This window comes from Galeopterus variegatus, unplaced genomic scaffold, assembly GCF_000696425.1.
Source record: "Galeopterus variegatus unplaced genomic scaffold, G_variegatus-3.0.2 Scaffold607, whole genome shotgun sequence".
In the NCBI taxonomy this organism is placed as follows: domain Eukaryota; kingdom Metazoa; phylum Chordata; class Mammalia; order Dermoptera; family Cynocephalidae; genus Galeopterus; species Galeopterus variegatus.
Genome location: NW_007726718.1, coordinates 142,899 through 168,158, shown reverse-complemented (window position 1 = coordinate 168,158; position 25,260 = coordinate 142,899).

Sequence of the window (25,260 nt, the reverse complement as noted above, 5' to 3'; positions counted from 1 at the left end):
TTTTATTTTTCTTTTATTTATTTATTTATTATTATTGTTTTTTGTTTTTTGTTTTTGTTTTTGTTTTTTTTTGCAGCTGGCTGGTGCAGGGATCCAAACCCATGATACTAAAGGGTTTTTAAACTATAATCTAGGCACTCTTAATTTTCTTGACCTGCCTGAACAGAAAAACAAAAGAATTTTTCTTTGTTTTTTTAAAAAAGACTTTAACTGAAAACTACAAAACATCATTGAAAGAAATTAAAGACCTAAATAAATGTAAACACGTTCATGCCATGGATTGGAAGACTGAATACTGTTAAGATGGCAATAGTCCCCAAACTTATCTACAGATTCAACACAATCACTATCAAAATCTCATCAGCTTTTTTTGCATAAAAGGACAAGCTGATCCCAAAATTTATGTAGAAATGCAAGGGACCAAGAATAGTCAAAACCATTTAGGAAAAAAAAAAAAAAAAAAAAAAAAAAAAAAAAAAAAAAAAAAAAAAAAAAAAAAAAAAAAAAAAAAAAAAAAAAAAAAAAAAAAAAAAAGGACAAAGTTAGAGGACTCTCGCTTTCCGATTTCAAAACTTACTACAGAACTACAGTGATGAGGACAGTGTGATACTGGTATAAGGATACACATATAGATCAATGGAATAGAATTAAGAGTCCAGAAATAAATTCTTACATCTATGGTTAGTTGATTTTTGACAAGTATACCAAGACAATTCAATGCAGAAAAGCATAGTCTTTTCAACAAATGGTGTGGAGACAAGTGGATATACACTTGCAAAAGAAAGAGATTGTACCCCTGCCACACACCAATACGTGGTGATCACACCATACACAAAATTAAGTTGAAATGAACCAGAAACCAAAATGTAAGAGCTAAAACTGCAAAACTCTTAAAAAAAAAAAAACATAGGAGTAAATCTTCTTGAACTTGGTATAGGCAATGATTTTTTAGATATGACACCAAAAGCACAAGCAATAAAAGAAAAATAGATAAATTTGACTTCATCAAAATTAAAAATTTTGTGCTTCAGAAAATATCATCAAGAAAATGAAAGGGTGACTCAGAGCATGGAAGAAAATATTTGCAAATTAAACATATACTAAGCAGAACTGTATCTAGAATCTGTATTTTAAAATTTTTACAATTCAAGAAGAGCTATAAAAAAAAGAAATAATCCAATTTTAAAATGAATAAAGGATTTGAACAGACATTTTTCCAAGGAAGATAAATAAATTGCCAATAAACACAATATCACTAATAATTAGAGAAATGCAAATCAAAACCTCAATGAGATACCACTTTACATCCATTATATGGCTACAGTCAAAAAGAGAGGCAGTAACAGGTTTTGGAGAGGAATTAGGGAAATTGGAATCCTCATACATTGTTGATGTGAATGTAAAGTGGTTCAGCAATCTTGGAAAACAGTTTTGCTGGCTGAGCGAGGTGTGGGAGCAACACTGAGGGTTGCGATTCCGTTGCCGGTCCTGGTCCGATACGGGCGCGACACTGAGGGTTGCGATCCGTTGCCGGACACGAAAAAAGACAAAAAGGAAAATAAATAAATAAATAAATAAATAAACAAAGTCACAAGTTTTGGCGAGGATGTAGAGAAATTAGAACCCTCATACATTGTTGGTGGGAGTGCAAAATGTTGCATATGCTTTGGAAAACCATTTGGTAGTTCCTCAAAAACGTAAACATTGTGTTAACATATTACCTAACAATCCCAACCCTATGTATATACTCAAAGAGAATTGAAAACATATGTATACACAAAAACTTGCATAGGAATGTTCATAGCGGCATTATTCATATACAGTCAAAAAGTGGAAATAACCCAAATATTCATCAATTGATGAATGGATAAGCAAACTGGAATACGCATACAATTGAACATTATTCAGCTGTAAAACTAAATGAATTAACTGACACATGCTATAATGTGGAATAACCTTGAAAACATTATGCTAAGTAAAAGAAGCTAGACATACGAGGCCACCCACATATTATAGGACTCCCTTATATGAAATAGACAGAATAGGCAAATCAATAGAGGCAGAAAGTAGATTAGTGGTTGTCAGGGGCTGGGGGCAGGGAACAATGGAAAGTAGCTGCTAATGAGTTTCTTTTAGGAGTAATGTAAATATTCTAGAATAGATGGTGATTAATGTACCACTGTGTGAATATACTAAAAGCTACTGAATTGTACATTTTAAAAGGTAAACTTTATGGTATGTAAATTTTACCTCAAAAAAGCTGTTAGTAAACACTTAAAATTAAATAAAATTAAAACCTCATTTCCTCCCTTGCACTAGCCATATTTCAAGTACTATATGTAGCACATATGGCTAGTAGCTACCACCACACTGGACAGCACAGGTAAAGAACATTTTGGTTGTCACAGAAAATTTTGTTGGGCATTGCTGGTCTAGATCTAACTACCAGATCCCAGAGATTTAAGAACTATATCAAGTAGATGAAACATAAGGGCCTTATCTGAATTTTTATTTGAACAAACTGTAAAAGTTGAGAAAATGGAGAAAATTTGAATACTGACTGGATATCTGATTATATTAAGTAATTATTGTTAAATATTTTTAGGTGTGACAATAATACTGTGGTTATGTTTTCTTAAAGTACTTATCTTTTAGAGACAAATGCTAAAAGACTATGGGTGAAATGATATAGTGTCTGAGATTTGCTTCAAAATAAAGCAGGGAAAATAGATACAACAAAATTGACCTTCTGCATAGCAACAGAAACAATCAACAGAGTGAAGACACAATCTATGGAATAGGAGAAAGTATCTGTAAACCATACATGTGATAAGGGGTTAATAACCAAAATATATAAGGAACTCAAACAACTCGATAGCAAGAAAACAAATAACCCAGTTAAAAAATGAGCAAAAGGCCTGAATAGATATTTTTCAAAAGAAGACGTACAGAGGCACAACAGGCATATAAAAAATGCTCAACATCGCTAGTCATCAGGGAAATGCAAATTAAAACCACAATGAGATATCACCTTGTACCTGTTAGGATAGCTATTATCAAAAAGATGAAAGATAACAAGCATTAGCGTGAATGTGAAGAAAAGGTAACCCTCCTACACTGTTGGTGGGAATGTAAATGAATACAGCCATTATGGAAAACAGTATGGAGGCTCCTCAGAAATGGAACTACCATACAATCCAGCAATCCCACTTCTGGGTATATTCCCAAAGGAAATGAAGTCAGCATGTGGAAGAGACACCTGCACTCTCTTGTTTATTGCAGCATTATTCACAATAGCCAAGGTATGGAATCAACCTAAATGTCCATCAACAAATGAATAGATACAGAAAAATGGTATATACACACAATGGAATACCATTCAGCCTAAAATAGAAAGGAAAATCCTGTCATTTGCTACAACGTTGATGAACCCGAAGGACATTATGTTAAATAAAATAAGCCAGGCACAGAAAGACAAATACCGCATGATCTCACTTATATGCGGTCTCTAAAAAAGTCGATCTCATAGAAGCAGAGAGTAGAATGGTGGTTACAAGAAGCTAGAGAAAAGGGTGGGGTTGGGAAGATGTTGGAAGGATAAAAAATTTCAGTTAGACAAGAGGAATAAGTTCAAGAGATCTATTGTACAACATGGTGACTATAGTTAATAATGTATTGTATTCTTGAAAATTGCTAAGAGAGTAGATTTTAAGTGTTCACACCACAAAAAATAAGGATGTGAGGTAAGGCATATGTTAATTAGCTCAATTTAGCCATTCCACCTTGTATATGTATTTCAAAACATCATGTCTTACACAATAAATACATACAATTTTTATTCATCAATTAAATAAATAAATTTACAAAAATAAAAAACGATGAAATAAAAAATTGATAATTGTTGAATTTCAATGACAGGTATCTGGGGACTTATGCTCTTCTCTCTATCTTTGAAAATGTTTGAAATTTTTCATAATAAACAGTCAAAAAACAAGCAGTCACTACTTACTTGTATCTAATTGACTATTACCATATGGAAATAGTGTTGTCAGATTTTCGAATTTCTTAAGAGAATTCAGAAGTCTAAAATCTAATGTGCAATCTTTGGTGTTTCTTGATCTATCTGTTTAATAATAAGGCACAAAAAACAATTACATCTGGAGCTTGGATTCAGCACCCAGCCCCCACCTCACAACATCCTATTTATAATAATCAATGGAACTAATGGATTCTGAGGCCATCCATCATAAAAGTGATTTATCTTTAGCATATAGTTAACATTGTGTATTTTATTTTTAAAATTATGACCTATTTCAAAAAGGTACAAAGAATAGTAAAATAATCACTCAGGTACCTGCTATGTGGCCTTAACAAATCTTAGTATTTTGCTGTATTTGCTTCAAAAGAAATAAAACATTATAGACACTATCAACGCCTTCTTTGTGCCTCTCCTTGATCTCATTCTCTCTGCTTCTCTGAATAACACTGTTCTTAAGTTTGTGTTCATCTTTCCCAACCAAATTTATAGAATTTCACTATAGCTGTTAGGTATCCAAAAAACAATAAATGTGTTGTTTTCCCTTTCCTAGACTTTAAACAAATGGTCTCATTTAGTCAAAAATAATCGATTGCATTTCTGTCTACCAACAACAAATAGCTAGAAAACTAACTTTGAAAAAAAAACATTTAGAATAACATCAAAAAATAATATGTATCTAGGAATAAATCTAGCAAAAGATGGGCAAGATATTTAGGGAGAAAATGATGATCCATGTCGAAAGGCATTAAAGAAGATCCAAATAAATGAAGATGTACATTACATTTACAGGTCGAAAGACTCAAAATCATGAAGATAGCAATTCTCCTTAATGCCATTCCAGCCACAATCCCAAAAGAGACATGAAGTAGAAAGGGAAAAAATTAAGTTGCAGAAGACAACATACAGAATGAACCATTTATCTAAATTTCAAAAACATGCACAAGCAAACATATATTGTTTAGTTATATAAACATAAATGCAAACTATAAAGAAAAGCAAGAAAATGATAAATGGAAATAAAGACAAAGGTTACATTTGAGGGGGAAGGGAACAGGAATGCAAAGGTAATGATAACGTTCTATTCCTTAAACAAGGTGGGATGAACATGGGAGTTCATTGTATGAAAATTCTTTACACCTTACACATACTTCATAAATATTCTTTTGTATTCAATCAATATTTAATAAAACCATTAAAAAAAACAATGAGATAGGGCTATATGACTACCATGAAATCAACATATTTCATGAAATATGTCAACAATATACGTGGTTAAACAATAACATTGAAAAGCCTTATGTATAATATTAAAGAAAATATGTACCAAAATGTTAATAGTGGTTAATGTATAATATTGAATAAAATGTGCGCCAAATTGTTAATAGGGGCCATGTCCTAGGGCAAGTTTGGCAGTCTTTTATTTTCTTTGTTCTATAATAGTTGGATTCTTTTAGAATTCATCATCAGAAAGAAAAAAAATTTAATAACAAAAAAATCATAGACGTGAAGGAAGTATTCAAAGTGTTTTATACCAAAAAGAGACTGGATGGATTAAAAGAGAAAGAGCCTGAGGGCAGAGAAAAAAGAGAGAGGTTCCTAAAGTAATCCATACATGGAGTAGGGTGCAGTGGTCAAGGAACTGGAAAGAAAAGGATAGATTCAAAACCTTTCATGGGAGGGGGATAGGGGCTGATGAGACAAGAAAGAGCCCAATCTAATGGGGGAGTGGTGTACAAAGTGGGAGGTTGAAGAGATCAGTTTTATGCAGCAAGAAAGAGGAAGGCCTCTAGAACACAGGGAGCAGGTAGAGCTTGTAACAAGTAGAAACTGGCAGGTAAAGGTAATGGTTGCATTCTGCAAGTTCTTTTCAAACCAAGAAATAATAAGATCAGTATACTACCTTTGTGGGTAAAAGACAGGCAAGACTAGTTCTAAATTGCTTTCTGTTTGCTTTTTTCCTGAGAACAGAAACTGGGTCTCCTAAAAGGAATTTTAAAAATCTAGGCCATATCTTTTCTTTTTTTTTTTTTTTTTTTCTTCCTTTCTTTCTTTCTTAAACAGAAACTTATTTTCTCATAGTTCTGGAGGCTGGAAGTCCAAGATCAAGGTGCTGGCCAATTCAGTTTCTGATGTGGGCTCTCTTCCTGGGTTTCAGATAGCCACCTTCTCCCTGTGTCTCGCATGGCAGAGAGAGAGAGAGAGAGTGTTTTTATTACTGAGAATTTAGGCACAGAGAATTTGATGAGCAGCTTGCCCAAGTTACTCAATTGACAAATGATTGAAGCAGGATTCAAACCCTGGTAGTCCAGATCCAAGGCCTTTGCACCTTATTACTACACAACTGTGCCTCTCGATGTCTACTGGGCAACATCCAGTTCCACATCTTTAATATTAGGGTCCAAGGGAGTTTAAAAGAGATGTTAGGACTGAAGATAGAATGTTTGGTAGTAAGCTACATACAGATGACTGTTAAAACAAGATGAGTTATCTGATGGGTGATTATAAAAGATGCAAAGCAGAGAACTGGAGAATAAACCTTGGAAAACAGCTCCCTTCACTAACGCTATTTCTTACCAAAGTCAAATGACTTGGTAAAAAGGACAAGATTCAGAGAAAGAAAGGCATTTGTTTAAATCTCAGCTCTGCTACTTACTAACTGGGTGATCTTGGGGAAACCATTTAACATCTCTGTGCTCTAGTTTTTCATCTGTAAAATAGATGGTCATGAGGATTACCTGAAAAATACATGTAAAGCACTTAGCATTGTAGCTAGCAGACACATAATAGTTGCTCAATAAATGCCACTTTATTTTTAAATTTTGTATTGGAAACAGGAAGATCAGAGGCTGAGAGAGTCATAGTCAGGTATATAAACATATGTGTTAAAACTATAAAGAAATTTTTTTCCTGAGATTTTTATAAAAATTCTCCATGCAGGAAGTATTCAAAATATATTATATGGAATATAATTTTTATAAAAGTTTTCCATTTCCTGTGCTTTACAAACTTTAGCATAATCTGAAAAACAAAACCAAACCAAAACAAAAATAACAGGGTTTGGTATATGCAATTAGAAAACCTATTTCACTTATGTTTATTGGCAGGCTCCATTACAGAAAAAAGGTAGGAAACAGTCTGACAAGTTGATCTCTTCCTTGCCTCCAGTGACCAAATTAAGGATCGCTTTATTCATTACTTTGATCTATTTTCCTTCTAAGTAGAGAAGCCCTATCTTCTCTTTTTTATCTTCTCTAGGTGAGAGAAACAAAGGACAAAGCAAGGAAATAGAGCAGGTTTGAGAACCACATCAGAAATAAAGACTGTAAAATAATTATGCTGAAAATATTTAAGTAAAGAAATAAAAATTTGAGAAAAGGACAATATACCACCCAAAAAGATGAGGCATAATTGAAATATGACTTCTAAAAATGACAGATGTAGTCACTAAAATTAAAATTTCAATGGACAATTTAAAGAATTAGGTATATTTGAAAAGAGAATTGGTGACTTGGAAGACACATCTCAGGAAATTTCCCAGGATGTAGCACAGAGATTAAGAACTGGAAAATATGAATAAGAAACAAAGAGGCATACAGAAAAGCATGAAAGGATTCAATGTACACTTAATGAAATCCCAGAAAGAGAAATTAAAGAGAACATGAAAAAAGAAAGCTTCAAAGTTATAAGGAGTAAGGATTTTCCAGAATGGTTGAAAGATGTGAATCCTTAGTTACAGGAAATACAACAAATCACAATCCAAATAAGTAAAAATAAATTTCAGCCACAAAAGCTCACAATGAAAACTTATCAAACACATGCAGCAACAAGCCACCATCAACATTACAAAGAAACATAAAGATAAGCCAAGTGGACAAAAATGAGTGAGGCCGGAACTCTCATACAGCATGGTGGAAATGCAAAGTGGTATCGCTGCTCTAAAACATGGCTTAGCGGTTTCTTATAGAGTTAAACACACACTTGTCATATGACTCATATCCTACTCCTGGGTATTCACCCTAAAGAAAAGAAAAGAAAATTTATGTGCTCGAAAACCTGTGTGCATATATTCATAATAGCTTTATCTGTAATCACCAAAAACTGGAAACAACACGAATGTCTTTCAATGAGCTAATGATAAACTGGCACATCCATGAAATTGAATACTATTTAGCTATAAGAAGGAACTACCAAGACACTCAAAACCATGGATGAATCTCAAATGCATTTTGCTAAGTGAAGGAAACCCAACTTAAGGTTCCATACTTTATGATTCCTTGAAAAGGAATATGATATTCTTGAAAAGACAAAACTATAGTGATGGAGAAAAGATCTGTGGTTGTCAGGAATTAGAGACGAGTGTAGTGTGTGACTATAAGGAGGAGGACGAGAAAGTTTTGGGGGTGTTGCAGCTGTTCTGTATGCTGATTGTGGCAGAGGTAATGCAAATCTACAAGTATTAAAATTCACAGAACTGTTCAACAAAAACAAAAACGGCCAATTTTACTTTATAATAATTTTTTTTTTTTGTCTTTTCGTGAGACCGGCTGCACCGTGCTCAGCCAGTGAGCGCCCTGGCCATCCCTATATAGGATCCGAACCCGCCGCGGGAGCGCTGCTGCGCTCCCAGCACCGCACTCTCCTGAGTGCGCCACGGGCTCGGCCCTATAATAATTTTTTGGTAACAGCTTTATTGAGATATGTAATTCACATAGTAAGCAATTCACCCATTTAAAGGGTACAATTCAATGGGTTTTTAAAAGTGTTTCTTCTTATTTAATTGACAAATAGAAATTGTATATATTACGGTGTACAACATGATGTTTTGAAATATGTACGTCGTGGAATGGCTAAATCAAACCAATAAACATATGCATGACCTCGCATATTTATTTGTGGTGAGAACATTTAAAATTTACTCTTATATTAGCAATTTTCAAGCATATGATACACTGTTATTAACTATAGTTACCCTGTTGTTCAATAGATCTCTTGACATTTTTCCTCCTATTTAATTGAAATTTTATATCCTTTGACTATATGATAGTTTTAAAAATAAAAAGTAGGAAACCTGAATAAACCAATAACCATTGAAGAATTGTAAAAGATAATCCAAGATCTACTGTCAAAAAGCCACCAAGCCCAAGGATTTAATGGAAGATGTCTCCTAACCCTTTTTTTTTTTTCTTTTTCTTTTTGTCTTTTTTTTCGTGACCGGTAACGGGATCGCAACCATCAGTGTCGTGCCCGTACCGCGACCGGCAACAGGATCACTACCCTCAGCAAGCAACCAAGCACAGCAATTTTAATACAAAAGTAAGAAATACACACTTAACATTTCATACAAAGCGTAGGCTGGCTCAGAGAGTGAGCAACAGCCCCTTAGAAATAAGTTTAACACAAAGGTAAAGTATACACACCTCTCCCAGCAAGGTACAGGTTGGCCTCAGGAAAGCAAGCAACCAAGCACAGCAATTTTAATACAAAAGTAAGAAATACACACTTAACATTTCATACAAAGCGTAGGCTGGCTCAGAGAGTGAGCAACAGCCCCTTAGAAATAAGTTTAACACAAAGGTAAAGTATACACACCTCTCCCAGCAAGGTACAGGTTGGCCTCAGGAAAGCAAGCAACCAAGCACAGCAATTTTAATACAAAAGTAAGAAATACACACTTAACATTTCATACAAAGCGTAGGCTGGCTCAGAGAGTGAGCAACAGCCCCTTAGAAATAAGTTTAACACAAAGGTAAAGTATACACACCTCTCCCAGCAAGGTACAGGTTGGCCTCAGGAAAGCAAGCAACCAAGCACAGCAATTTTAATACAAAAGTAAGAAATACACACTTAACATTTCATACAAAGCGTAGGCTGGCTCAGAGAGTGAGCAACAGCCCCTTAGAAATAAGTTTAACACAAAGGTAAAGTATACACACCTCTCCCAGCAAGGTACAGGTTGGCCTCAGGAAAGCAAGCAACCAAGCACAGCAATTTTAATACAAAAGTAAGAAATACACACTTAACATTTCATACAAAGCGTAGGCTGGCTCAGAGAGTGAGCAACAGCCCCTTAGAAATAAGTTTAACACAAAGGTAAAGTATACACACCTCTCCCAGCAAGGTACAGGTTGGCCTCAGGAAAGCAAGCAACCAAGCACAGCAATTTTAATACAAAAGTAAGAAATACACACTTAACATTTCATACAAAGCGTAGGCTGGCTCAGAGAGTGAGCAACAGCCCCTTAGAAATAAGTTTAACACAAAGGTAAAGTATACACACCTCTCCCAGCAAGGTACAGGTTGGCCTCAGGAAAGCAAGCAACCAAGCACAGCAATTTTAATACAAAAGTAAGAAATACACACTTAACATTTCATACAAAGCGTAGGCTGGCTCAGAGAGTGAGCAACAGCCCCTTAGAAATAAGTTTAACACAAAGGTAAAGTATACACACCTCTCCCAGCAAGGTACAGGTTGGCCTCAGGAAAGCAAGCAACCAAGCACAGCAATTTTAATACAAAAGTAAGAAATACACACTTAACATTTCATACAAAGCGTAGGCTGGCTCAGAGAGTGAGCAACAGCCCCTTAGAAATAAGTTTAACACAAAGGTAAAGTATACACACCTCTCCCAGCAAGGTACAGGTTGGCCTCAGGAAAGCAAGCAACCAAGCACAGCAATTTTAATACAAAAGTAAGAAATACACACTTAACATTTCATACAAAGCGTAGGCTGGCTCAGAGAGTGAGCAACAGCCCCTTAGAAATAAGTTTAACACAAAGGTAAAGTATACACACCTCTCCCAGCAAGGTACAGGTTGGCCTCAGGAAAGCAAGCAACCAAGCACAGCAATTTTAATACAAAAGTAAGAAATACACATTTACATACAAAGAGCTGGCAGGTCCCAGAGTGAACAGCAGCCTGCTAAAGGCAAGTTTGATACAAAAAGAAAGAAATACACACCTCGGGCAAAGTGCAGTCTGGCTGTGGAGAGAGCTGCAGCAGCAGCCCCGCCTTCCACTGGGATTCAACTGTTATAGTTTCCCTATCTAATACATATTCATGATATCTAATGAATATTTAACTAAGGGGGTGGTTCTCAGTTACCTAACAAAGTCTTGCACGTGTTCAGTTGGTGTCTTTTTAGAGCCTGCTCATTGGTCGAATTCCAACATACTCACTGGAAAACACCTAGAATATTCAGTGCTCTCCAGCACCTCTAGTGGAAGGTCATTCAAAGGATAAAGTCCACTTTACTGAGCACACTTGGCTATTAGGGTTATATAACCCCTCTACTGAGGATGCCCAGCCACTGGATTTGCATAAGTCAACCCCCTGAGGTCTCAATTTTCCTGTACTGGTGCCAAAAATAGGTGCAATCAGCAACAGGAACTCTCCTCTAGGGGAGGGGCCTGAGACCATGGGGAGTGGCTTGAAACCCAGAAGTGTGTCCTGAAACCTGAACCCAGGGAAACTGAGCACCTCCTATCTCATTCCTACTTCCATTGCTTTAGTTCAAGCCTTAATCGTATTTTCTGTGGATCATTGCAAAAACCTCCTAATTGGTCTCAGCTTCTAGTCCTGCCAGCCTTGCATCCATACCCAGTGCCAACTAAGTGATTTACCTAAATTGCAAATCTGACCTTGTTACTTTCTTTTTCACAACCCTTCCGTGGTGCCTTATTTCCTGCTAAGCTCTCTAGCATGGCATAGCTGGCTTGGAGTATCAAGAAAGCCCTTCTTGAGCTGGTGATTGCACACCTCTCTAGTATCTTTCGATACTGATGGTGCCCAGCACCTTGTTCACCAGAAATCCCAGCAAAGCTTGCAGCAAACCCCACAAACCATACTGCTTCTCCTTCTTTTCTTTTCTTTTTTTTTTTTTAACAGACTTTATTTTGGAATAATTTTAGATAGCACAGAAAAGTTGCAAAGATGGTACAGGGAGTTCCAGTGTAGACATCACCTAGTTTTTCCCACTGTTAACACCTTATATTTCCTTAGCATATTCGTTAAAACCAAGAAATTGACATTAGTATATTACCATTTACTAGACTCTGAACATTTTTTTTTTCAATTTTATTTGTATTTATTTTTGTTGGGTACAGTGTGTTGTTTCAATACACGCATATACTGCACAATGATTCACTTAGGGTAGATAGCATAGTCTTGTACCCATTAGTCCACCACTTCTCCTCCCTCCTACCCTTCACCGCTCCCAGCATCTGGTAACCTTTATTCTATTCTCTGCTTCTACGAGAGACCATGCAGTATTTGTCTTTCTGTGTCTCACTTATTTTGATTTCTTGCTATTTATTTTTAGGCTGACTCTTATAAGTTTTGTGTTATGGTTACCATGAGGCTTACAAAAAACACGTTATAGTTATAACAGATTATTTTAGACTAATAACTTAACTTTCATATCTAAAAAAAAAAGAAAGAACCAAAGCCAACTCTACACTTTGGCATCATTCGCAAACTTTTTGACATTGTTGTTTGAAGTTACATCTTGTAATATTATCTATCTCTTATACAGTTGTTGTATTTGTTGTTATCTTGTTAAGTTTATCCCTTAATCTTTATAGTAAGAATGTCAGCAGTTTATTCACCACCCTTATGACATTGTTGTATTCTGATGTTGTCTGTGAACTTTACTAATGAATTATGTACTTCAAATGTTTTCTTGCTGCTCCTTAACATCATCTTCTTTCAGACTGAAGAACTCCCTTTAGCAGTTCTTGTAAAGCAGGTCTACTGTTCATGAATTCCCTTAGCTTTTGTTTGTCTGGGAAAGACTTTATTTCTCTTTCGTATTTGAAGGTTAGTTTTGCTGGATAGAGGATTCTTGGCTTTTCCCTTCAGCACTCTCAATGTATCATCACATTCTCTTCCGGCCTGTAGAGTTTCTACTGAGAAATCCACTGAGAGACATACTGGGGCTGTGTTGAATGTTACGTGTTTCTTTCTTCTTGCTGCTTTCAGTATCCTTTCCTTGTCTTTGGTTTTTGATAACTTGGTTATGATGTGCCTTGGGATATTCCTCCTTGGATTGAATTTGATGGGCAACCTCTGAGCTTCCTGTACCTGGATGCTGTCACCTTTCTCATATTTGGGAAATTTTTAGCCATTATTTTCTTGAATATGGTTTCTATATCTTTTCCTTTTTCCCCTCCTTTGGGTATGCCAGTTATGTGGAGGTTATTTCACTTGAAGGAGTCCAATGTTTGCTATATTTCTGTTTCATTTTTTTCTTATTCTTTTTTCTTTTTGCTCTTTTGGTTTGATAATTTCCTATGTTTTATCCAAGCTCACTAATTCTTTCCTCTGTTTGATTAAGTCTGATATTGGAGCTTTCTATTAATTTTTTTTTTTTTTTTAAAGATGACCAGGAAAGGGATCTTAACCTTTGACTTGGTGTTGTCAGCAAAACACTCTCCCAAGTAAGCCACAGGCCAGTCCTTCTGTTGAGTTTTTCAGTTCAGATAATGTATTCTCTATTTTTAGAATTTCTATTTGTTTTTTTGTTTGTTTTTAAAATTGATTCTATTCCTTTGTCAAGTTTCTCACTGTGCTCCTGGATTGTTTTCCAGATATCATTTACTTATATATGTATTTTTTTGTGACTCCCTGAACATCCTTAAGAGGGTTTTTGTGAATTCTCTGTCAGACGTTTCATAAATCCACTGTTCCTCTGGGTCCATTGCTGGTGCTTGGTTTGTTTCCTCTGACGGTGTCAAATTTCTCTGTTCTTTCTCAATCTTTGTGTCTCTATGTCGATGCCTGGGCATCTGAGGAGACTGCTACCTCTTGTAGGGTTTATAGGTATTCTTTGGTGGTGTTAGACCTTTACTGGTTAATATCAAAGCTTTGTCTCTGGTCTGGTTTTGGTTAATTCCAAAATTGGGGGAACTTCCTGTGAGGACAAGCATTTGAGCTCTGTGGTTGCACTAACTGCTACTTTGCTGCTGATTCTCTGGGGAAAGATTTTTGTGCAGACTGGATTTTAATTGTTAGCCTTTTAATCACTTCTGTATATTGCGAGGTCACATATACCTTGGCTGTGTAGAAATTCTGGCCTAGAACTGAGTCTTTCCAACAAACTGCACCCCTTGCAGTTCTGTCTCCCTGACCAGTCTCCACTGAGTGGGCCTGTGCTGATTGGAAGGCAGATCAGCTGCCCACTCTGCACCCCTGTGCTCCCCCAGCAGGCCAGCCTCTTTCTGCACTCCAAATGCTTCCCATCAGGCAGGCCATGCATGGGTCCCTCACAATGACTCACTCACTTCTGGGTGGCTCCTTTCTTTGGTCGGATGCGGCCCCTTCTATGTGGGTCCACCAGAACCCTGTCAGTGGTGTTCTTGGCCTGGTGGCTAGTATGGTGTGCTCTGAGGCCCTCTTCTCCAAGCAGCTTTACACAAAGGGCACAGCTGCAGCTTTTGTCAGCTCCTATTCCATGTGCTGCAGCTTCTTTCTGCTCATCACCAGGGCTGGCCCTGAAGTGGCAAGGGCTTGCAAGGGTCAGAGTAGTCCCTTCTTTCTTTCACCATGGATTCTCCTGCCTTCAGGAACTCCGTGGGTCTCTCCTCCTCTTCCCCTGAGCTCCAGCAGTCTCCAATTGGCAGTCTTTGCTTTTTAATAGTTGTGAATTGATCAGTTATGGGTGACACTGGGACTGTCTATTCTGCCATCTTGATGACATCTCCACACTGCTTCTTATCTCTGGGCTTTTGCTCATGCTGCACCCTCTTCCTTTCCTAACCCCCGCCTCCTGGTCACTTAACCATTTGTCCTCCTTGTCATGCCAGGGCTCTGTCTTCCAAGAGAGCACCTCCTCTGTTCCCATAGTCCCCTGTGCATACTGCCAGCATACAAGATTTCACCATGTGTGTGTTTTTCTCTCCAACTGAGTGGAAAGCTCCTTAAGGAAAGGGACCTCACCTTGTTCAATATTGCATCTTAGTATATGGTAGACACTCAATAGGCACGTATTGTCTGAACTGAATCTGGAACAAACAGAGTCAATTTTTTTAATCAAGTAATGACATATTGATTTTATAAAAATGAAAAATGTTCTTTAATTTTTTTTAAAAAATCAAGGAGTACATCAAAGTACAAAGAAGAAAACTATGAATCCCCCAGAGTCCTGTCATGTAAAACAGATCCAACAATGGAGACATGGAATATAACAATCCAGACACCCTGTTATTATTTCCTAAGAATAGAGTTGGACTAGACATGCTATATCTAATAAAACATATGAAATTTAATAGTTTAATTTAACTTGAGAAAAAAATTGAAGTGAATCTGCAGGAATTTTCTGAATCTTCCACGAATGTTTCTTCACCACAAGCAATATTAGTGAGCTTTCAAAAGTGATTCGAACTCTTAGGCAAATGATCAGCATTTGGCAGAGTAGTTAACAACTTCAATTATTGTGTAACTTTGGGATTGGTTAGGGAGTTCCCAAGAGGACAGAAAGTTTTACCCAGAAACAAAATGTATTGAGTTAAGCAATAAGGAGTTCAAAAACAATTATTATTAAGAGCCTCACCATTTTTTTGTTTTTAACTTTGCAAAATTGGTTTTCATTACTTTCTCTCTTGGTTCAATAAAAAGGCTTTTAGATGGGATCTTTTTAGAATTTAATAAGCCCTTAAAAGTGATGCAGATATTTCTTAAATCCTAGAATAAGCTTTCCACTGCATTCAGATTGCCCATCCAAAATGTTGATTCTAATAGATGGAATTTAACAGATGCTCCTAATTGAAGGATTACATCATGGGCACCTTACAGAATACAATGTAATAGATCCACTGCTTCTGCATTTCAGGAATTCACAATCTGGTAGAAATGTGTTCATTCATTCCCTAAATATTTTTCACAAAAGATGACAATGTGCCCGGTACTATACAATGCAAGGTGGCTGCAATGTTTATGTCACACCAAGGGTAAATGGAGAGTTAAGAGGTCACTTTTTTTTTTTTTGTCCTCTTTGAGACTGGCCACACCGCACTCAGCCAGTGAGCGCTGTGAGTGCACCGGTCATCCCTATATAGGATCCGAGCCCGCGACAGGAGTGCTGCTGCGCTCCCAGCTCCGCACTCTCCGGAGTGCGCCACGGGCTCGGCCCTAAGAGGTCACTTTTTTTTTTTTTTGTCCTCTTTGAGACTGGCCACACCGCACTCAGCCAGTGAGCGCTGTGAGTGCACCGGTCATCCCTATATAGGATCCGAGCCCGCGACAGGAGTGCTGCTGCGCTCCCAGCTCCGCACTCTCCCGAGTGCGCCACGGGCTCGGCCCTAAGAGGTCACTTTTGACTGATACAGTCATGGAGCTCAAACATCTCATCTGTGAAGCCTCTATCATTATCCCCTCCTCCCCTGCCCCCTTCAGAAAAGAAGCTAATCTGTCCTTTCTCTTCCCTTAACACCATGTACATGTGTGGATTGCAACACACTCTATATTACCCATCTCTCTTCCCTGTGGGACCATGGGTTATCTGGAGGGCAAGGCCAAGCCTTGGACATATTTGCACTGATAACCTAGAGCAGCGACTGGCATTAAATATTTGATGAATGAACAAATGAATGGATAGATGGATGGATGCATGAATGAATGAATGGAGTTGGCATTGGAAAAATGTCTTTAAAGGATGTGTGGACTTTCAATAAGTGGAGATGGTGGAAAGAACATTCCAGAAAAAAAGGAAAAACATAAGGAAAAGTCCAAAATTTATTCAGGAATTGACAGGTAGAACAGTTGGGCTGGAATGGAAGAGCAACATGAGTTAAGGTTGAGGATGTGAGTTGACACCAGACTGAAGATAGGCTCATAAGTGAGGCTAAGGAGCTAGGATATTATTTATTAGCCAGTAGATCTATAGAAGGGTGGAAGAAGGTAAGATGAAGCAAATGGACAGGTTGGAAGATTCTCACAATAGAACGAATGAGATATGAGATGACAAGAGATATTTGAAGTGAGTATGAAAAACAAAACGATTATGAAAAAGAATCTTCAGTCCTTGGCAACAGATTAGATTTGGAAAACGAAGGAGAAAGACCCAAAGATACCTCAGATTTGGTGTCTGATGGTAGCATCAATGGTAGCATCAAGAACAGAGACAGGAAAGTCATAAGGGGAACTGGTCTGAGATCAGGGTTGCCAAGATTTTTTCAGTTGCCTGGTCTCACAACTTCAGAGTAAATAGTGGTTTATGTTTTAAGTAAACTGATTTTGAGATCCCTTTGAGGAATTCACAAGAAGACAGCCAATCCTCAGTTTTTCCAGACTCAGCACTCTACTGCAGTTATCTTCCAGACCCTGAACCAAAGGGTCCTGCTTTGTAGATCCTTTCTAGAAAGAGTGATGGAGCAGTTAAAAGCCAGACTATGGAGCCAGGCTGTCTGAGTTTCAATCCCAGCCTCTCCCCTTATGAGCTATGTAATCTTTGATTGCTTACTTAACTTATTTGTGCCTCAGTTTCCTCATCTTTAAAATGGGGAAAATAATAATACCTACCTAGTAGTTTGAGGATTAAATCAAATGGTAAATGCTTAGTAGTTGTTAACTATCTTATTTTCCAAGAGAGAGAATAGAAAGAAAAGAGGGCCATGGATAGAATCTGAGTGAATGAACACAGTTAAGGAGTGGGAGGTCAAAGAAAAGCCAGAGAAGAAAGTAGAGAAGGCGCAGAAGAACTGGAAGGCGGCTAAGAGAGGGCAGTGTCCTAGAAAGCAAAGAAAGAGAGTCTCAAGAAACAGAAAGCAACAGCTTCAGACACTGCAGAGAGTTGAAGGAGAAAAGGCCACAGTACTTGGTAAGTAGGAGGTCCTTGCTGATCTTTAAGAAACCAGAGCCGCTGGCAGACGTTGCTTTCTTGTTATCTGGTCTGCTTTGAAGTAGTACAACTGTTAGCCCTTCACCATTTCTTCCTCTGTGATCATAGTTGGTCAATTTCTGAAAAGATGAAATATTGTGTAATGAGATTCTGTCTGGCTCCATAGCAAGAGTTAAAACAGTGATTTTCAACTTCAGATTTTCAAAATGCCAGGATTTGTATTTCTATATAGGAATTGTGGTAGTATTAACTTTCAACGATGATGATGATTAATAATAATAATCAAGAGTAATATAGTGCTTTACACATTTTTAAAAATGTTCAAATTTATTCAGTTATATCTCAGAGTACCACAATTAATAAACGGTCCCCCAAACATAAATATATTTCTCTATAAATTAAATAGATGCCTAGTGATTCATTTAATATTGTGCAATGATGGAGTTCAGAACACACTATCCCAAAATATGGCACCTTGGCATACAGAATATTTTATTTTATTTTTTGGTGGCTAGGCGGCACAGGGATCCGAAACCCTGACTTTGGTGATATCAACACTATGCTCTAATCAACTGAGCCAAGTGGGCAGCCTTGAATCTTTTAAGTTGAAAGAATTGGAGAGATGGCAGGTATCAGAAGGACTTCCCCTTCTCCCCTGAAGCGGGTCAGAAGACCCTCATGTGAGAGGTGCCCTCCCTATACCCAGAGGAAAGGAGCATCCTTATCTCTCAAGATGGAAGGACACTAAGAGGAATGAGAATGAACAGGCCTTGCTAAGTTTCCTCCAGTTCACTACCTTTAGCTCATAGCCCTTTGTCCTATCACATATTTCCACGACTCTCCACTCTTCATCACACCCAGTATAAAAATGCTCAGGTTTAATCATTTCTCTGGGTCTTCATTTCCTTATGAAGCCTCCTGTATCACATAAAACTTATATTAAATAAATTTGGATGCTTTTCTCCTGTTAATCTGTCCTTGTCAATTTAATTTTCAGACTCAGCCAGGAACTCTTAAGAGAGTCAAGGCAGATTTTCCTCCCTTTCAGTAACCAACTCTTTCTGGGTACCTGCTTGTATCATATGCTAAGGTATGATCTAGGAATTGGTGGACAGTTAGACATACTCCTAAACCTCAAAGCTCAGGGGAGAGAGAGAGAGAGAGAGAAACAATCTTAATGTGATCTCTCTGTGGAAGAGATGGGCACAAAATACAATGGGCAAACTGATAAAGAAAGGATCCATTTAGCCTGGAGGTGTTTACAGGCTGCACTGAGGTGACATTTGAACTGAATCTTGAAGGCTGAGTAGGGATTTGCCAGGTGGAAAAGAGAGAAAAGGAAATTCAGGCATCCCTCTTTTTTGGAAAGTGAGTCAGGTGTCTTGACATCAGAACAGAATATTCTCAAAGGGTTGCACGTGCCCACAGACTTTTTCATTAAGTCAGTTACAATATTCAATACTTTAAGTTTAGGGGCCGGCCCGGTGGCACACTGGAGAGTGCGCCGCTTGGGAGTGCGGCGGCGCTCCCACCGAGGGTTCGGATCCCATGTGGAGACCGGTTCCCGCTCACTGGCTGAGCGTGGTGCGGGCGCAACACTGAGGGTTGCGATCCCGTTACCGGTCAGTAAAAAAGACAAAAAGGAAAAAAAAAAAGTTTAGACAGAACTGGTTGGCTTATTTTGAGGAAAATTTCAACTTCCAGCTAAATTTTGTTTTGTAGAACTGTGTATGTAACTAGGAGATTTTTTTCAAAGTAGGCTCTGCTTTGACTGGATATTTGCAGCACATCAAAAGAGACAGATATGCTGGGAGATGGTCTGAGAGTATTAAGTGAGAATAATTTTTTTTTTTTCCTTTTTGTCTTTTTTCGTGACCAGCAACGGATCGCAACCCTCAGTGTCGTGCCCGTACCGGACCGGGACCAGCTACGGGATCGCAAACCTCGGTGTTGCTCCCGCACCTCGCTCAGCCAGTGAGCGGCCGGTCTGTATGTGGGATCTGAACCCTCGGCGGGAGCGCTGCCGCGCTTCCCAAGCGGCGCACTATAGCAGTGCGCCACCGGGCCGGCCCGGACTGAGAATAATTTTCAAGTTAGGTTATAAAAACATCCAAATCTGGTGTTTGAAGGTGTTTTGGGGTTCCCAAGACCACCTCCAGATTTTAGGATTTGCTAGGAGGACTCACAGGACTATACACATAGTTAAGATAACAGTGAAAGGACACAAAGCAAAATCAGCAAAGGGAAAACGTGCATGGGTTGAAGTCTGGAGGAAACCAGGAGCAAGATTCCTAGAGTCTTCACCCAGTGAAGTCACAAGGGATACACTTAATTACTCCAGCAATGAGTTGTGACAACACATGCAAAATGTTGCCAACCAGGGAAGCTCGTTAGAGACTCAGTGCTCAGAGTGTTTACTGGGGCCTGGTCGCATAGACACCCCCTGCCTGGCACATACCCACATACCAGATTCCCAGGAAAAAAGCAGGTATTCAGCATAAACCATATAGCTTGCATGATCAGTTTAGGCACGGTGAGCCACTCTTATCAGTTCTAGAAATGGTGGGAACCTTCCTGAAATTCAGGTTCCCAAAGGCCAGCCAACGGCCAGCTTTGTAAGCAGGCTGCATTAGTCTGTTTTTATGTTGCTATAACAGAAATACCTGAGACTGGGTAATTTATAAAGAACAGAGGTTTATTTGGTTCACGATTCTAGGACAGCTGCATCTGGCGTGGGCCTCACGTTGCTTCTACTCATGGCAGAAAGTGTCACGCAGCCGGTGGGTACAAGCAGATCACATGGCAAGAGGAAGCAAGAGAGAGGAGGTGGTGCCAGGGTCTTAGAAACAACCAGCTCTGGTGGGAATGAATAGAGCGAGAACTCACTCACTACCCCCAGCCCCCAGGGAGAGCATTAATCCATTCATGAGGGATCCACCCCCATGACTCAAACAGCTCCCAACACTGCCACATTGGGGATCAAAATTCCACATGAGTTCTGGGAGGACAATGCATCCAAACTCCATCACAGGCCTTTCTAAAGATAAGCAGTTAGGCATCTATATTAACTCTTTTCTGCACTTAGGGTAATATTTTTTTCTCTCCTCATGGATAGCGTCATTATTCCAGTCTCTTAAGATCTAAAGTAAAGGCCTATGTAGAATAAATCAACACATGTTTGGACTTAGAGAGGGAGAGAGAGAGAGAGAGTGCTTAAAATAGTCAGTATAACTGAAACAGCCTAAATATTTTGACTTGCAGGTGTCTGTCTGAAGTCTTTCCTTTATGGCTAGCACATTTTGAAGCCCTTACCCAGATGAATAATCACAAAAAGTGTTGTAGCCTCCTATCACTGTTCTATTTTAAAATCATTCCCAGCCATTAGAATTTGCTCTAGCTGCTCTTAACATCAGTTTTCTACATGCAGGTACTCAGTGAAAGAACAAAAACATACACCTCTGAGCAACATTTCTTTTTCATTTCAGTCACTTTTTTTTCTTAAGGTCCATACCTCATCTGTTGTATGTGGAACAATGACTACATTTTTAGTACTGAGTTTGCACATTTTGACCTCTCTGTTTGCTGTGTGGTTGACATGTCTGCAACACACTAACCCTATATAAAGCAGAGCCAAAGCTTCCAAGGCAAGGAAATATTTGAAATCAATGATAATCACATTTTATTCAAAGAAGACCCTTACTTCCTAAGAATTCTTCTATATCGTATGATACCCAAATCTTATAGATCAATTACCTTCAAATTTTACTCCTACGAGATTATTTCACAAAATGACCCTCCTGCATATGCTCTTTTTCAAATTCTTATCCCCCCAAATTTATTTCAGTTGACTATGTATTTACTTTTTATTTATTCATGAACTAAACATTTACTTGATGTCTATCGTATGCCTTCTAAGTATTAAGTATACAAATAATAAAGAAAACAAGGTCACCATCCTCAAGGAGTTAAAAGTCTAATAGGAAAATCAAACAGGTTAAAAAAAATTCAAACGTCCATAAAACACCAGGTATATAGGACATGTAGTGAATAGACGGGATAGAGTTTAGGTGGATCAGAAAAGGTTTTCAGATATGTAAATGAATTCGGTTTTGAAAGATAAGTAGGAATTTATTCGAGAAGCCCCAATATTCTACATATACAGTGACCCGAAGAATGAAAACAAATGTCATGTTCAAGGAATTGCCAGTAGCTTAGCTTGCCAAAGGGTGGGGCAAGTGGCAGGAGATAAAACTGAAAAGATCATCAGAGGCCAAGATCATGAAGGGACTTGGAAACCATGCTCGTGATTTTTGATATTGTCCTGTAAGCAATGTTTAATCCTTTAAGCAGGAAAAAAATGTGATGAGATTTATATTAGAAAAAAAATACCTCTTGGGACAGACCGGAAGGAGTTGGGATAGAAAACACTGAGTGCATTTGGGAAGAAGTTGGCTAATCCCAGTGGGGGATTATGAGACCATGACCTAATGATAGAATTACTTATTACTAGTTCAAGTCCGCATTTTAAGCTGTATTCAAAACAGAGAGACCATGATTGGCTTGTACAACATCATAAAATACTACCTCTCAGGGTCATCTTGAGGGTCATATGGGTAACCCGTGCACACTGTCTAGCAGAGTGGCCGGTTGCAGGATGTGTTTTGTGACATCCTTTCTCCTCTTCCTACAGAGCATTTTAACATTTATTTATTTCCCCTATTTCTGTGTCACATGGTGGTGTGGCAGAAGTGTGGGTGTGGGTATGAACGAAGGGAACTAGTGATGGTGAAGACAACTGGAGAGGCCATGACGGAGAGGACACTGAGGACCATGTGAGGCAAAGGACACTTGGTTAGGCATTTTTTTCAATGAATTTTTTCATTGGACAAAAAAAAAAATCATGAATAAATGTTAGTTTTGTAAAACAATTTCATTTTTCCTTTTTGTCTTTTTTTTACTGACCAGTAACGGGATCGCAACCCTGGGTGTTGCACCCGTACCGCGCTCAGCCAGTGAGCGGGAACCAGTCTCCACATGGGATCCGAACCCTCGGCGGGAGTGCCCCTGCGCTCCCAAGCGGCGCACTCTCCAGTACACCACCAGGCCGGCCCTTGTAAAACAATTTCAAATGCCAAAGTCCACTTTAAAAATTAAAAGTTCCACCTTATTCTATTCCCATCTTCATAAGTAACCAATGTTAAGAATTTGCGTATCTACAAAAACCAACTCAAAATGGATTGAAGACTTAATTTAAGACCTGAAACTATGAAATTACTAAAAGAAAACATAAGGGAAATGCTACACAAAATGGAAGTGGGCAGCACTTTTTTGAACAAGACCACAAAGGCAGAAGCAACTAAAGCAAAAATATACAAATGGGACTACATCAAACTAAAAAGCTTCTGTGCAGCAAGGGACACTATAGACAAAGTGAAGAGACAATCTACAGAGTGAGAGAATGTGTTTGCCAACTACATATCAGACAAGAGGCTAATGTCCAGAATATACATGGAACTCAAACAACTCAATAGCAAAAAACACAAATAACCCAATTAAAAATGAGCAAAGGACCTGAACAGATATTTCTCAAATGAAGACATACAAAGGGCCAACAAGCACATGAAAAAATGCTCAAAATCAATAATCATCAGGGAAATGCAAATTAATAACACAATGAGATACCATCTCACCCCAAACAGAAAATAACAAATGCTGGTGAGGATGGGGAGAAATGGGAACCCTCCTACATTGTTGGTGGGAATGTAAACTGGTGCAGCCATTGTGGAAAACAATAGTACGGAGGTTCCTCAGAGAACTAAAAATAGATCTACCTTATGACCCAGCTATCCCACTACTGGGTATACACCCAAAGGAAATGAAATCAATATTTCTAAAAGATACCTGCCCTCCCACATTCATTGCAGCAGTATTCACAATAGCCAAGAGATGGAATCAACTTAAATGACCATCAGTGGATAAATGGATTAAAAAACTGGTATATACACACAGTGGAATACTATTCAGCTCTAAAAAGAAAAGATATCCTGTCATTTGCAGCAACATGGATGGAACTGGAAAGTAAGTCAGGCACAGAAAGACAAATACTGCATGATTGCACTCATGTGTGCAATATATATATTAAAAAGAAGTGGTTCTCATAGAAGTAGAGAGTAGAATAATGGTTACCAGAGGCCAGGAAGGGAGGGAGGGTGAGGGGGATGAGAAGTGGTGACCTAATGGGTACAAAATTATGCTATCTACCTTAAGTGAATCATTGTGCAGTGTATGCATGTATTCAAATGACACACTGTACCCTGCAAATATGCACAAGTAAATATTAAAATTTAAAAAAAGAATAAATTTGTTTATCTCTTTCAATAATTTTTTAGACATTTAAACATGCATATACCTAATTTGGTTGTTTTTTGTTTGTTTTGTACTATAAAAATATTGCATTATACATACTGTTTTGTAACTTGCTTTTTCCACCCAACTATATACCTCAGAGTGTTACCGACAGGTCAGGCTCGGCTTGCCCTCTCGCCTTAAACAAATGACCTGAAAGTCCAAAAGTTGGTGCAAGGATTGGAAGGTTTATTCCGATTACCGGTACTCAACTAAATGTCCAACCAAGCAAACAAACAAAGAGAAAAGAGGAGCAGTGGGGTCCAGTTTAGCCTAGTCCTAATCGGCGGGGCCAACCTATTCCATTAACAGTAATTGATAAAAGCAGTTCTCCCCACTGTTTTCAGCATAAAGAAAAAAAGTATCGACTGGATTTAAATCAGAAAAACAAAGCATAGCCAGGAGCCCTCTAGGGGGCACCTATACAGAAGTGGATACAATCCAACCAAACAGAAGAGGGCTAGGAAAATCAGAGAGAGCTAAAGAGAATAAAGCATAGCCTTGTCAGAATTTAGGCCAGGAACTCCAGGAGAGAAATCTACCAGCAGCAGAGACCTGGGAGCAAAATAGTCCCAGTGGCCACTTGCCTCTTGCAGCTACAGTCCTCTCCGGTGCCCAAAGCTTTCCAGTTTTTGCCACCAACTAAATTAGGCTCTCAGATTCCAAAGTCATAGAAATGAACAATGTACCCAACAGTAAAGCAAGCAACGCTTTATTAAAAGATGAGATAGACTTATGCATAAGGGGGGTAGCGACAGTAAAGCTAGCCCCCCGAGGGGAGCTGTTCAGGGTCTTTTATGGGGAAAGGAGTTAAGGGGTGGCAGGCCAGCGTCACTGGAGGTGGTTCTTCTGTTCTTCCTGGTTGCGTCATGGGTGCATGCTCAGTAGGCAGTGGTGTTCATCATTGTCACCCCAGGAGGGTCATTGTAGCAGTCACCTTGATGCTTTGTGCACAGGTGGGAATTCCTAAAGGGGTCTTAAGG